The sequence below is a fragment of the Physeter macrocephalus genome, chromosome 12 (genome assembly GCF_002837175.3).
Source record: "Physeter macrocephalus isolate SW-GA chromosome 12, ASM283717v5, whole genome shotgun sequence".
In the NCBI taxonomy this organism is placed as follows: domain Eukaryota; kingdom Metazoa; phylum Chordata; class Mammalia; order Artiodactyla; family Physeteridae; genus Physeter; species Physeter macrocephalus.
This window is the reverse complement of record NC_041225.1, coordinates 39,403,294-39,419,267: the sequence shown is the minus strand read 5'-3', so window position 1 is coordinate 39,419,267 and position 15,974 is coordinate 39,403,294. Positions and strand designations below refer to the sequence as shown.

At 44.3% G+C, this 15,974-nt stretch overlaps 1 long non-coding RNA gene across 2 annotated transcripts in view; it reads left to right on the top strand.

Moving 5' to 3' along the window:
- LOC114487306 (uncharacterized) overlaps nt 1-15,974 on the top strand; it is a 355,464-nt gene that overhangs the window by 78,675 nt on the left and 260,815 nt on the right. The window contains exon 5 of one of the 2 annotated variants that reach the window (XR_008618842.1): nt 9,784-10,456. The exons of the other annotated variant lie outside the window; for it this stretch is intronic. This is a non-coding gene — a long non-coding RNA (uncharacterized lncRNA). Of the gene's footprint in view, nt 1-9,783; nt 10,457-15,974 lie in introns of those variants that run through there. 2 annotated transcript variants of the gene reach the window in all.

The following is a 15,974-nucleotide window of genomic DNA, read 5'->3' as shown; positions in this document are numbered from 1 at the left end:
TTGTGTTTGTTCAAGTATAATATCATTTCCCTCTCAATGGTATGATTTAGAAAGAGCAATATGCTTGCCATCCATGGGTTGACCCACTTTATCCCTCTCTTAAAAGATGCCACGCATATTGGGTACATGGCTAACAATCACTTCTAATTTTTTTTCCTTCTTTTTATGGCAGTGGTCTTCACCTATCATTTTATGTTGCATGCTTGTGTCTGAGGAAGGGAGAAAGGGGAATTTGGGTCTCATGGGAGATATGACCAGTGCGGTGCTCATTTTGCAAAGAAGGCATTGCGTTTGCTTCCCTCGTATCACGTATTGAGTTGCTATATGCCAATGATGTCCGTTTATTTTACAGCTGTCTTGTACAGTGAGTAGAGATAATAATCCATCTTGAACAGGTGAGAAAAGAGAGGCTTAGAGGGTTAAATGAACACATCGAGGTCTTGCCTATATATCCGTTGTAGGCATGATGCACTCACTGAATAATTTGTCCTGAAGCACCCCCTTCCCAAGAACTACTTCCTAATGTGATATATCCTGAAGGGCAGCCTCGAGGCTGAAGTAACTCGATAGCAGGTGGCAGTCTTCCAAGGAATTGCTGGTTTCCCTAGGTCTCAGGTTCCTTACTTGTGTGAATATTAAGGGAAATTGAGTGGATATTGCAACACTGGGTTATCACTCACTTTGTAACTTGTATGGGAAAATGTCTCCCCTGCACAGATTAATTAAGAACCAATCCTTTGGAATCCTGTGCCTTAGAGTGAATTATGGGTGGTGTCTATGAAGTTAAAGGGACAGAGACTGTTACTCATGGTCGTTAACTGGAAATGTAGAGGAGTGTAAGGGGGCGGAACAGCTGCATTTGTAAAAGCGCAGGTTGTTTTTAATTAATGCCACATCGAGCATCTGCCCACAGCATTCACCCCCAGTTCGATGATGTCTGTAGGCATTGTAGCCTAGAATTCTCCAAATTTCTCCCATGTTGTACTAGATTGAGGACTCTTTCCTGGGGGCAGCTGGGGTAATAGGAACCTCATCAGTCAGCTGAGGGGATGTGGACAGCAGATTGAGGTAAAAAAGTAAACTCTGATCCCAGGCTGGTTGCAGAGCCTACCTGGCAATAACCAGGGAGTAAGAATTTACTGTTTGCAACTCAGCTGATCAGTCCTCATGGCTTGGACAGACGAATGCTTCTGGGTTCATGTGGCCGGACGGTGCGGGAGCCTAGAGCCAACAGCACCGCCAACAGCACCCATCATCACTTCTCTTCCAGAGACCGGGAACCCACAAGGCACGGGGACATGATACCAGCTGCCTAAGCATTGGGGCCAAGATCCTGCAGCCGCTGCCCTTGCCTCTAGGAGGATATCTCAGTTGTGCAGTGGTAGTTTTACATGAATTTAAAGTAGAAAAGGGTAGTCGATTTCGATGTCAAGCAGAGGAGACTCACTTTGCATTTATCACTGAAAAGTAGAAGGTCAAAGAAAGAGGAATCGTTAGATAACCATTATACACACAGTAAAGCTCACTCTTTTGAATCCATAGAGTGGGATCGGTCTGATTATAAAATGTTTAACAAGAAGTGCGTCTTGATTCACTTAAGATGCATTCAGGGTTGGATAGGTATAAGAAAAGTATATATTAAAAAGTAAACTAATTGAGTGTAAAAAGTCCTTCTCATTGCTTTAAAATGTTTATTTTTAAGTGGATGAAACATATGTCCTGGTAGCTAACTTATACTATTAATTTACTTTACAGGTAGCTAATGTAAAGATAAACTCTAGGCTGGCTTCTGCCCAAATTAACAGAAATTCCTGTTAGGGGAATCTGGATCAAGTACAATATGGTATATGAAGAAAGGAGGGTTTCATTTGAGTGGGTCCAGACATAGGGCTCTGGAATCAAGATAAGCATATGAGATTCAAGTCAAAAACTTACTGACAGCTCAGTGTCAGCCTATGAGGGGTGCAGAAATGAAGAAAACATAGACCATGCCTTCACGGGGAATATGTGCAACTGTAATATAAGGCATCTGTGATTAGCGTAGAAGCAATGGGAGATTAGGGTGATTTGGCCAGCCTTGGATGCTAAACTGAGGGGGTAATGGGGAGCCATGGAAAGTTTTTGAGCAGGGGACTAACGTGACCAGAGCTGTCTTTTAAGAGTAGCCATACAAGTAGTACTTTGAAGAGATAGTTAGGGAACTGCTGCATAGTTTGAAGGAAAAGCATGGTTCAGGAATTATAAACTATGACAGTTGACTGGATGTGAAGAAGAAAAGTCTCGAGAGGGCCTCTGAGACTTCCAGCCTGGGAGACATGGAATAATCATAATAAGGTCAGTCTGGTGTGGGGGAACTACTTTGAAGACTGAGTTTTGGACGTGGTTTTGGACTTCTGATTGTGAGTCCTTGTGGATTATGCAGTTGGAGATGTTGAGTTGGTATATGGTCTTGAGCTTGATGAAGCTGGATTTAAATTACAAATTTGAGTCAACTGTATAGAGGTAAGATCTGAACGTGAGGATTGGTAGAGAGTAGATAAAGGCAAATGATTTAAGCTGAACCTTGGGTAATGAATCCTATGGTTTATAAATTGGCCCAGGGAGGTCAGTGTGTTGTTCTCTGTACCTCCAATGCCAGGGAGTATAGCTCTTGCTGAAGTGGCTGAGAATAAAGATGGGACAACTGAGTTTTCTTGTAAAGAATTACACCATTACAGTGTGCAGCCAATAACTAGGTTTTTGCTGTGTTGACAGATTATCTGTAAATTATAATAAAAATGACCCTGTTGGTCATTCCCCATCTTTTCTTTTCTTTGGCTCTGTCATAAATGTACTTTTGGCTCTTGATTCACTGTTAGAAATTTCCTGTGTAGTTTGGGGCTGAGAGTTAGGGGGTCAGGTTTTGGGACTTGAAGCCCAAACAAACCTTCCACTGCTTCCTACAGTAAACTTAAATTAATTTAGGGGTCAGAGGATATCCGGTGAAAGTATCATGAGCAACCTAGCCTTTTATTTCTATGTGGATCCAAAAGGAAAAGCACATTTGAACAGCAAGAAGTTCATTTCAGACTAGCCACATTCTGCTATGGATTGAGAACATTAATGTATCAACCTCAGAATCAATTTCTGAAATAAAACTCTGAAATAAAAATTTCTGAAATAAAATGAAATGAAAATTTCTGAAATACAAATAAAGGATAAGCATGTTTAACTTTGCAAAAGTAGTCACAGAATATGAGATGCAGTACAGCAAAACCAAGAACCCAGATCAAGTATTAAGACATCAACAAAATGAGAAAGTCTTATTGACAACCAGTCCGATGCAACTGGTGATTATCAGGTGCCTATTAGGGGGAAGAATAAAGCATGAGCAGGATGTGGGTGGGCATTCTGAAAAGTCAGATGTGGTTCCTGTTCTCAGGGAGAGTAGGCACACGTGGGGGAGCTTATTTATAACAACGATAACAGCGATTGCAATGACAACAATAAAATGACTAAAATGCAAGTGACGTCACCGATGCCAGGAGGCAAAGAAGCACGGGGTATGGGTGGGTGGTACAGTTAATTCTGACTAGAAGACCAGGAAAGTCTTCGCAGAAGGTGGGGCATTTGAACTGCACCTTTGAGGATACTGATTGTGAGCATTAGGGTGGGTCGTAGTGGTGGTGATGAGGCTGAAGAGAGCAACTGCTAATAGTTGGATGGTAATCATTTACCCAGCCCTATATTATTTACTGAACAGATTCTGTGTTAATGTTTCAAAAAAGGTAAAGTGGAGGAAGGGGATTTCAGAAGACAAAAGAGAATGAGGAGGAACATGTGGTGTGTTGGTGTGTGTGAAATAGACATTTGATGTGTTCAAGGTCCAACATGGAGGGTGTAAGGTGAAATAAGATTGGAAGAGGAATAGTGACCAGATCAGCAAAAAGCTCCTAATACTCTGTGAATTACATGAGTCATACCCAGCTTTCTCTGGATACTTGTGTGGGAAGCTGACCCCATTAGGCTAAGCAGGATGGTCTTGTGGTGTGTGCATCTGTCCTCCAAAACCCTGGAAAATGCTCTCTGAAATCGCGTGGTCTGCAGTAGAACTTTCATTTGAGGTTTATGAAGGAAAGACCTTGAACCCAGGCTTTTGACGGCTACAGGAACGATGGATTTGGTGAGGGCCCAGCAGACATCATTAACAGAGGATGGCCAATGCATCATGGACAAAGGAAAAGCTGGGTAATGCTTCTCAGAAGATGTGGTATTCTTTTCCACTTTATTCCGTGCACTTTGTAAAGCATCTGGGCTTCCTGTTTTTAAATAGGGATTTTATATATGCCTGAAATAACCTCCAAGCACTTCAATGTTTTGCTAACAAATAAAACTTTCTATTGTTTTTAAAATTGACTGATTCTGTAGCCTATAACACAGTGAAAATAAAATAGCCCATTCATGCTGAAGGTGTCTTTATGGGAAAAAATTCAGAGAATTCTGATAGTTCTGAAAGAGACAGAAAAACAGAGAAATAATGGCCCCTGGAAAGACATTATATTTTTTTAAATAAGTTGAAATATCTTAGAGATATCAGTTGTGGTCTTTTTTCCTGTAAAGTATGTGGTCATTTGGGGAATGAGGAGGGAATGGATGTGTGTGGCAGGAAAGTTTAATCAGCTTGATAAAGTTCATTACTTCATTCCAGTTGGGCTGAGTCCAGCTGAGATTAAGGAGGAACAGAAAGGTTTGTCTGTAGAACAATTAGTGGGTTATGAGGAATACTCAGTTCTGCTTTTTAGTTTTGGTAAATCTCAAGCAAAATAATGAAATAATAATGGCAAAATAAACACAGCAAAACCTTAAAAGACCCATATCTGTGTTTTCACTAGATTTTAGAGGCAGTGACCTCAGATGGTTGGGACTTACTTCTCTGGATGGACAGTGGTGCAAAGAACACTCGCTCTGAAATACTGACTTCAGACGTCTTCCCAGCGTCCCTGGGCATCCTGAGAGCAGATACACGTTCAGATTCAGGGACCAGACCGACCAGTTTCCTGAGTTTCTAGGCATCCATGAAGTTTGGTTTTTAATCAAAAAGTTTATCTTAAAAATTCCAGAGATTTCTAGGCAAGCTGTTAACATGAGAAGCCAATGTTTATCCCCTCTCAGATTCACCTTGGAACAATCAACAGAATGTGCCAAAAAGGGAAAATAAATCTTTATCGACACGAGTGAACTGTGACTGGTGCCATCCACATGCTAGACACTTGGGGGAGTTTGGTTAGAGGCGATGTCTGTGGAACCAAATGTAGCCAGTATATGGTGAAATGACCACTGATTGTGAAATGTTGAAATACTTTCATACTGATTTGTAGACAGCCACTTCCCGGAGCCTCTTGCGTGCTCTCGTGCTGTCCTTGTCATCTAGATGGTTCCCTCCTCTGGAAACCCTTTAGTCTCCCTGCAATCCAGCAAATAACAGGATAATACGTGGTACAATATAGAGAGGTCTCCAGAATCTGGTGTCAGTGGCCACTGGGATTGGCCAAAAGCTGTATTACTTGTTAAATATTTTGAGTGTTAGTGCTGGCGATTCACCTGCTGAATTGGAGTATGAGGGAGGTATTGTTGTTTACTGTTTATCTTCTTAAAAGAGCATCCCCTTCTCTGGGGGAGCTGCGTCTTCCTTACAGCAAACCTGTGGTTCTGAGGGACGATGCCAAACCCAGCTCCCGTTGCCTTTGGTTCAAGGTCAGTCAGCTCATTCGTTTATTATTATTATCACCTTTATTATTATTTTTTTATTTATTGACATATAGTTGACTTACAATATTAGTTTCAGGTACACAGCATAGCGATTTGATATTTTTATGGATTATATACCATATAAAGTTATTATGAAATATTGACTATATTCCCTGTGCTGTATATTACATTCCTGTTACTTATTTTTGTAACTGGTAGTTAGTACCTCTTATTTCCTCTGTTTATTGTTATTATTTTTATAATAAATGCAGGAGGCAGAGGAGCCAGGCATCAGGGTTCAGATCAGAAGGGACTGGGGAGACCAGGACCCTGCTGTCACTGCAGGCTGGCCCCGGGGCTCTGTCCAAGCACCCTGGGAGAACGGCGACAAGCCCTAGAGGGAGTGGGTGGGTGAGAAGACGGCTGTCCCAGCTTAGTAGCAGCACCTGTCACCCAGGTTGGGAGCGCTTGAGGCACCCATATTGGGAGGCCTGGTCTCCGAGCATGGGCCCGCAGGAGGCGGGAAGGGCCAGCACAGAAGGCCCCTCTGTTTATTGTTATCATTTTTATTTTTTTTTAACTTTTTATTTTAGATTGGAGAATAGTTGATTAACGATGTTGCCATAGTTTCAGGTGTACAGCAGAGTGATTCAGTTATGCATATACATGTATCTGTTCTTTTTCAGATTCTTTTCCCATTTAGGTTGTTACATGATATTGAGCAGAGTTGCCCGTGTTATATAGTAGGTCCTTCTACGTAAAAAAAAAAAAAAACAAACGGTCTTCCCGGGCGGTCCAGTGGTTAAGACTTCACCCTTCCACCGCAGGGGGCACGGATTCGATCCCTGGTCGGGGAACTGAGATCCCACATGCCGCGTGGCATGGCCAAAAAGTACAAAAGAAAAGTCTGTTTATTATTTTTTAATGGGAGCCGCCACTCTTAGGTTACAGAGTAGACGATGTTGCCACAACAATGCCCCTGCCACCTGGGGGAGCTTGTCTAAGAGAAGAAAGGCACGCTCAAGAGGAGCAGAGAGAGAGATGCTATGGGAGTCCTCGGGATACTGAGTCCCGAGGTCTAATTGCTCATGAAGCCCGCGGTCCATTCCCATCCTTTCCGCTCTTTACTGTCCCCTTCATAGAGTGTGATTTGGATTATCGCCGCTTCCAACCAAAGAGTCTCGATGAAGACAAGATGTGACGGAGAGCTAATCCAGGTGGCGGGGGCACAGCAGCGCTGTTCGCCATCAGCAGCAGCCGGAGGCCCAGAGCTTAGTTCCTGGTAGAAGTGGTAACGCCCACCTGGGTCCCAGCCGAGGGAGCCTGGGTCCCTGTCTGTGCTGAGCTGAAGCTCCCAGCTGTCTCCCGGGTGTGGCTCTTTCTGCTCCCTGACAGCGTCTGCTCAGGATGCTATAGCTCTCCCAGTCGTCACTCCATCGTCGGGTTGAGTTGTTTGCCCTCTTTTGGTGTCTTTAACGCGCATGGAGCTTCTGTTGTTAAAGTTGCCACCAGGAGGATGCATACGGGGTTCTCCCAAATCCCACCTTCAATCCTACCTGAATGTGAGCCAATGTGAGGTGACATCATCACGCTTATTCTGTGCTAGATGCTGTAGTAGGCTTACGTTGCCTCATTAAATCCATACAGCAATTTTATGAGGTAGTTACTGTATTCCAACTATTCTATAGGTAGAGGAACCAAGGTAAGCAAAGTTCACAGAGCTAACAAGCGGTGGAGAAATAATTTGAACCCAGGCGGTCTGACTCCTAACTGTGTGCCACCCTGTGAATAAAGGACTAGACCGTGGTCCCAAGAGAGCCCTGGTTCTGGAGCTTAGTGATCACAGAAGTCTCCGTTCTAACCTGCCGCATCCCCCATGACCCTCCTTGATCTGGTTTGAGCTGGATTTTTGGCCACTTTCCACTTTCAACCAAGAAGTCTTGACTAAGGAGTGAGTAGGAGGAGACCCTAGAAGCCCTCTGCAAGTATTTACATAGGAGACTGAGTGTTTGCTGCAGGAAGAGGGGAGGTTCTGTGAGGCAACCAGACAGGGCAGCACTGCAGGCCCCCGAGAGCGTCCTCCACGTCAGGAAGCGGCTTGGCTGCCAACGACCCTGACAATTCAGAACCACTTCTCTGGAATCACTTTACTGTCAGAACACAAGAACATTTGAGAAAGTATTTGATGCATATTCGTAAACTCCGTAGGGAGCAGGGCCTGTGGACCACATCATTGACAAGGAGAAAATTAAGGTGAGTCCATACCTTATCCGGAAGAAGTATTTTATTAAAAAATTTAAAATCATGTTTGGAAACAGTGAATGGCTGGCTGGATATTGTAGAAGAAATGAGGAGACAAGAGCGTGAAAAAGCCTTCCTGAACTCTAAGGAAAAATTAAAAGGAAAATGACAAGAGATTGATGAAGAGGTGTGGGAAATAGATCTTGGAGACCAAACAACACACAGTGAGAATTTCTGAAAGAGGAAACAGTAAAGATGCAGCAGGATAAAAATAAACGACCAACAGAAGAAACAACCCGGTTGAAAGAAATGGCAAGAAAACAGAAAAAAAAAAAAAAAGTACAAAATAAATTACATGACAGAAGCAAGATCAAATATAACAGATTTATACTGCAAGGAAAAAAAAGCACTCAGATTGGTTTAAATTAAATTGAATGGTAATAAGGGACCAGTCGAGGCAAAATAACACCGAAGGATTGCAAATAAAATGATGAGCAATAGTGTATTAGGGGGCAGAAAAAAACGGAAGAAATCAGGTGGCTGACACTGATATCAGATAAAGCAGAAATTAATGCAATAAGGGGGCTCGAAGGGTCATTCTATATTGATCAAAGAATGGATTAATGAAAATATGGGATAAATTTGTATGTTATGAATAATATAGCATCTACACAGGTAGTGCTAAAACTTAGGAGTCTGAGGAAGAATCATCAACAGTACCATTGTGCTAAATTTTAACATAGTTGAATTCTAATACTATATAATGTATGATAGTTTAAGTAGGCAATAATAAGAATGAAACAGGAAAAACATGAGTAAGGACCTAGAGTTCTGGGGTAAACAAGGTTGAATTTTTACATTAGTGATCCACTATATGTCCTTACGGATAAGCTTCCTTCTTTTCAAGTGTCCTCGGGACACTTACAACATTGAATTATTCATAGTCTATGCCACAAGGAACATCTCAATAAAAAACACCTCCCAGGTCCCGAAAAGAAAGTGCACAGACCACAGTGTCTGACCAAAAAGCCTTAACACAAAGTAACTACTAACACATTCAGTCATTAGTGAGGCCCTACATGAATTCCTGGTCCCTCTGTTTCGACCATCACAGTCCTGCCTTTAAGGACAGGTATTTTGTACTCTGTGCTGTTATAATGTTCACAAGGGGAACAGTATGAAATAATCTCCCCCAGGAGGGGAGCATAGAAATTTACTGCAGGCAACCTCATGTGAGTTTTTAAAAAGAAAGAAATATATCAGATGATTTTAAAGAAACAGAACTATGGTGTTAGAAAGGTTCCTTAAGCAGCCATTTTGCCCGACGCTGTCATCTTACAGAGGAAGGGTCGAAGACCAGTGGAAGACAGAGGATTTGTCCCAGGTCGCGTCGCCGACAAAATCTGGCTGCTGCCCGCGTCTCCTGGTGGGGGTCCCAGTTCCATGCCTTTCCGCTGCTCTAGGACTTTATCCCGAATCAAGAACCGGCGCCTACATCGCGCATTTGGATCATGAGCTGGTGTCCAGATTTGAAAGATCGCGGTGGGCTCATTTGCCTGGCAGAGCAGAGGCTGGCTGCTCTCCAGGGACTCCTTGGCAGCCAGGGTCTGCTCCTCTGCAAGGAGAGCCTGGGCAATGTGGTTGTTATTACCCAAATCACGGGCTTTCCACCTCTGCCAGGTAACCTGTGAAACGACCTCTGACATCATTAAACGCTGAAATCACTAAACTGTAAACGGGTGCTGGGGGGTGTTTTCTGGAACGCCCTTCTGACCTCTTTTTGTCGAGGCTCATTTTGTTTTTATATTTCCCCAGGATGTGGCTGGTCTCCCCCCATCTCTCCTCCATCACTGGCGCCCGAGATGGGGCGCACCCTGTGCCTCCTTTCTTTGGATGGCATCTCTAAGTCACACCAGGTGGTCACTGCTTTCCCACATCGCTGGGCCACGTTGTGTGTTCTCGACTGTTGTCCGGCTGGGCTGCAGTCGCACGTCAGGTCTTATTCACAGGGCGGAGAAAGCAGAGATGTGAAAGTTGCACTGGCTTTTCAAGACTGCTGAACTTGCTGCTTCGGGGGGACCTTGTTTCCGGCCATGAACTTATGAACCGAGGATTTTATGAAATCCAATCCTCATTGTTATTACAGCATAATCCGCTTTCAGTTATCCACCCGATTTTTCTGTAACCATTTTACTTCTTCCTTCCTTTCCCTGTCTGGGGCTCTGGGCATTGAGGTTTAGGATACCCACCTCCTGACCCTCTCTTCCTGGGAGGATGCCAGGGGCCGAAGCTTGGTGGAAGCCGGCTCAGCCTCTGAACTCTCTGTCATGCCTGGTGGGATAAGGGCAGAGCCCCTCTGCGGGGAGGTAGGAGGGTGTCTCTGGAAATAATGTCCTCTCAACTTATCACATCTTAGTTTTGCACTTTCAGAGGAGCACTTTGTGTTGAGAAACAATGAGAAGCCAAGAATTTTAGGACAAGGGCTTCCTTGGTGGCACAGTGGTTAAGAATCCACCTGCCAATGCAGGGGACATGGGTTCATTGTTATTACAGCATAATCCGCTTTCAGTTATCCACCCGATTTTTCTGTAACCATTTTACTTCTTCCTTCCTTTCCCTGTCTGGGGCTCTGGGCATTGAGGTTTAGGATACCCACCTCCTGACCCTCTCTTCCTGGGAGGATGCCAGGGGCCGAAGCTTGGTGGAAGCCGGCTCAGCCTCTGAACTCTCTGTCATGCCTGGTGGGATAAGGGCAGAGCCCCTCTGCGGGGAGGTAGGAGGGTGTCTCTGGAAATAATGTCCTCTCAACTTATCACATCTTAGTTTTGCACTTTCAGAGGAGCACTTTGTGTTGAGAAACAATGAGAAGCCAAGAATTTTAGGACAAGGGCTTCCTTGGTGGCACAGTGGTTAAGAATCCACCTGCCAATGCAGGGGACATGGGTTCGATCCCTGGTCTGGGAAGATCCCACATGCCACGGAGCAACTAAGCCAGTGCATCACAACTACAGAGCCTGCGATCTAGAGCCCGCATGCCACAACTACTGAAGCCCGTGTGCCTAGAGCCCGTGCTCCGCAACAAGAGAAGCCACCCCAATGAGAAGCCTGCGCGCCAAAACGAAGAATAGTCCCCGCTCGCCGCAACTAGAGAAAGCCCGCACACAGCGACAAAGAACCAACAGAGCCAAAAATAAATAAATTTAAAAAATAAATTAAAAAAAAAAAAAAGAATTTTAGGACAAGAAGTGGTCTTAGCAATCACCCACTACAGCCTCTCTGTTTCGTTTTTCTATTGTCACATGACAAATCTCCCCAAAATGTACTGGCTAAACAACCACCACCATTTCTTTGCTTCTGACTCTGCGATGGTGTCATGATGCGGGAGCAGCAGAGTCATCTCTTTCTGGTTCTCCTCTGTGTGGCCATTTTATCTCCATGCAGCCACTCGTCATTCAGTTGTCAACCCGAGTGTCTTCACTCGGGAATTGGCTTCCGACAGATAGAAAGCAGAAGCTACCTGGCCTCCTAGGGCCTGGCCCAGAACTGGTTTCCACCACATTCCATTGGTCAAAGCAAGTCACAGGGCAGCCCGGCGTTTAGAGGAGAGGAAGTAGAAGAGAGTGGCGTGAGCTCCCAGGACTGGGAGGGACTTTTGGCACCATCTTTGCAGACGCCCCGCCACACTCCATGTTCTTCAGAGAGCTGCAGTTGGGCCCCCGCAACACCGAGCGACCCAACGAGTTGGCGGCATGGTTGGGGTGCTCCTGAGTCCCAAGAGAAAAGAACTCACTTTTCCTACCTTTGAGGAAAGAATTGAATTTCCCTCTTAGACTCATCTGAAAATATTAGGGAGTGAGAGGAGCGGTCATGGTGAGAAACTGGAGTGAGATAAGAAAGGGATGTGTATTTTGAGCTCCGCCCACCACAGCTCGGATCTATCAAGGAAGCCAAGTTCCTGTTTCTGTTTGGACTTTGCATAAACCCCCCAGGGCTGCTTTTTTATGTTTGTTGAGTGACTACTTTACATCACCTCACTAAATTTGTGTTTGATCTGGAAATGTGTTGGTTACCCAACACAGAAGTGAATCATTGAGGCTTTGCTGTCTCATACTGAAAGGCAAGAATATGGACACGCTACTTTAACCGGAAAGAGTGGTAGAAAGATAGGAGAGGAAACCCCGCATTAAAACACCCCTGCAGCAGCATGTCAGTGCATTACGTGAAATCTGAGATCAGTCAGAATGGCCTCGGAAACTTCCCTGAGGAGGCGCTAAAGGTCTCTGGCCATTTCTCTTTCTGTTTTCTGTTTTTCGTTGGAAAGAGGTTCAGTAGAAAGTTGAAAGAGTTGGCTTGAGAGTAATATTTTGTAGTGTGTATTGTGTTTTACATACTTCTTCAGGCTGCTTACTTCTGATCCTGGAAAGAAAAGGCATCTGAAGCCATGGGCTTAGCTTGGAGTAAGGAGGTGAGGTTGAGGCCCTGCCCTCTGGGTGGTGGCTCCAGACATGGGTTCTCCCTGTTTACTCAGTCTGGGGACGAGGCTCTATTTGCTGCCGGCTTGGCGGTCTTTGGGGGTAGTGGCAATGCACAGTTTTGCAAGTGTAATGAGTAGTTCTCCCAGATTGGATAAAACTGAGTTTGGGGCCCCGTATACCTATTATGCACATAATTGATGCTAAGACCTGAAGTCAGTATCTATATGGACTCCTTTGATCTAAATACTACTCAGTGCCGTACCTTGGGGAATTATTTCACTTGGGGCTTTATATAGTAGGTATAAGGATTTATTCAGTTTATGTTAAATATTCAACAAAGTCCTTTTTGATTGTATTTATCACTCTGTTGTCTCAGTCTTTGAGTACATGAGCATCTGCTATGAGACCATACTGGCAAAACCCTTAAGGTGGCGTGCCCACAGTGAAAAAGTTTCATAATGCTTCTTCAGCTGAAAACTGGGAGCTGGTGATGGTAAATAGGATAGATGAGGTAATAAAGACTGATGCTGACTTTGCTGTGGTGGTTTTACTGTCTGTCTTAGTTTCCTGTTGCTTCTGTAACAAATTATCACTAAGTTCGTGGCTTAAAACAACACAGATTTATTCTCATACAATTCCGGAGGTCAGATGTCTAAAGTGGGCCAGAAGTTGCATTCCAGCTTTCCATTGGAGGCCCTTGAGAAGAATCCGTTTCTTTGGCTTTTTCAGATGGTAGAGTCTGCCTGCATCCCTTGGTTTGTGGCCCCACGTGATTCCCACATCTGATGCTGTCACCGTGTCTCCCTCTATGACTCTGGCACTCTGTCTCCCTCTTACAAGGACCCTTGTGATTAGGTTGACCCCACCTAGATAATCCAAGATAGTCTTCCCATCTTAATATCCTTAGCTTAATCATCTCTTCAAGGTTAAGTCCCTTTTGCTCTTTCCTATTATGTCTACCACGCAATTGATGTTTGAAACGCTCACATAGTATTGGCTGCAAGTGCCTATACAGTCCTTTCTGTTACATGTTTCTTTTAATAGGAAAAATGGTATCAGTATAATGGTGATTTTTTTCATAAAACATTTTAATGTTTTTAGAAAGGAGGGCACGTTTGTTCTCAAGTAAAGAGAAAGCCTTTGTGATATATAAAGACCTTAAGAAAAAAGCTGAAAATGCTGCACGTACTTTACTTTAGAGCGAGAGGTGACTAATATGATGGGTTTAAGTACCAGTACACGTTCTTCTGTTTTAAACTATTTGGGGGAGCTATAAATGCAAAGGAAGGTGCTGCAAATACATTTCCCTTAGTGTTAAAAAAAATTAACTGATGAAGAGGGTTTACACCTTGGATTATATGTTTCATCTTGATGAAACTGATCTCTATTAGATGAAATGCCTTACAGGACCTGTGTCTCAAAGGCAGAAATTAAAGGAATTAAATTAAAAATTAAGAAACTTAAAGATGTAAAGAATGGGGTGGCTTTGATGCCGGGAGTAAAGATCCGTGGTGATTTAACTACTTTGTTATTTGTATTACTAATTGTTACTATTTTTGTTAGTGCTCTGGTTAAAATTTTGAGGGGGTCTGTTCTTAACTTTATTTTCCCCAAAGCCCTGCTGCTTTTAATGTGTGGTTTTACAAAATGTGAAGTTTATCAGGAACATATATATGACATTATAACAGAAGTTACTTCATTTGAATTTCAAAGTCACCGTTAATTCCCCTCACAGTAATAGACAGAAACCATCTGAGCAGCAATTGCTAATTTTGTTTTTCCTGAAAACCCCCATCAAAGGAGGATACTTACCCCAAGCAGAATGGGAGAGCATTTGGGAAATTTAGGAGCATTTAGAAAAGTGGTTTTTTTTGGAATTTCCCACGTAAACATTAATATTTATTTATTTTTTTTAAACATCTTTATTGTATACTACCAGATGTAGAAAAGTTTTGTCGTAGATAACATTTGAGCTAATTGTAAAGAACGAATAGGCATCACTTGGGTAAGAAAGGATGAGAAGATTCAGAAAGAGGGTCAAACACTCAACAAGTATCTGCGGCATTAGTTCATCAATTTCTTAAGAAGCATTAAGATGATTGTTTACACATAACCTAATGGCTCTGATGCCGGCCTTGTGTATTGTATTCTGTTTAGCATCTTGTTGAAAGGGGGCATTAGAGATCTTCAGGGTGACAGCAAGTCTGTTTCCTTGGGGAGAGTATGTACCAGGATTCTGACGAGGCCCGTGCCGCCCCATCCCCGTCTGGCTGTCTGGCACTCGCCTGCTGGGTGATCAGAATTGATTTAGAAAAAGCCACCTTCAACACAAATGAGGTAGATCACTGGAGCTCACTGGGGCTGTCTGCATGAGACAAGCCCTGGCAAGGAATTTAGGCTCTTTCCATTTGTGCAAGAGCAGTTCCTTTTAAGTTCAGAATTGTTTATTCATAAACTGAGACACACACACACACACACACACACACACACACACACACACACACACACACACACGGGGAGTGGGGCGGGGTAGAGAGAAAGGACTCTGACTCTGCCCACGACTTGGGGGATTTATTTGGGGTGAGGTCAGCATGAAGGCCATTTTTTTTTTTTTTTGCTATGGGGGCTCAGCAGACAGGGCATAGGAAGTGATGTCGGGCATCCAGAGCCCCACACCTCAAGGTGGGAGCAGGCATCAACACAGTTCCCCCTGTCCCCCTTCATTTTGACAAGAGGAGGTAAGGGGGCAAGAGGAGGTGAACTCTTGCTATGCAGAGAGACAAGTCAGACAATGTGAGTTTTAATTGAAATCATATCCCGAGCATTTTACTTTTCAAAAGTTGTTAGCATGATCGAGGTTGCATTTTCTTGTGACTACTATTATTACTGTCAGGCTGACTGCTCTGGGCAGGGGCTGAAGGTTACATGTGGGCTGGGAACGCTGGGCTGCGTGGGAGGGGCTGGCAGATCGAGCCCCCCGTCTCGTCTCGGAAGCCAGCCTCTGGCCTCCTTGCCTCTGGCTGTGCACTCGTGCTCTCTGGACACCGAATGGTCCCCTCAGGCACACGATGGAGATGCTGTTGTTTGCTGCTGCTTCTCTTCCAGCTCAGACCTCTTGGATCCTCAGTGTCTTTCTCCACCATGGGAGCCGTATCGAGCCGTGCAGCTTGTGGAGCACACAGAGGACTCTGCCAGAGACAGTGGATTCCCAGGGTTCAGTAGGGTCCCATTCTGAGAGGGGGTGATAGCTTCACTAGGCTCCCCGGCCTTTCACATGCATTTGAATCTCCTGAGAATCTTGCTGAAATGCAGGGGCTGATACAGTGGGTTTAGTGTGGGGCTTAAGATTCTGCAATTTTTTTTTTTTTTTTTTTTTTTGCGATACGCGGGCCTCTCACTGTTGTGGCCTCTCTCGTTGCGGAGCACAGGCTCTGGACGCACAGGCTCAGCGGCCACGGCTCACGGGCCCAGCCGTTCCGCGGCATGTGGGATCTTCCCGGACCGGGGCACGAACCCGCGTCCCCTGCATCG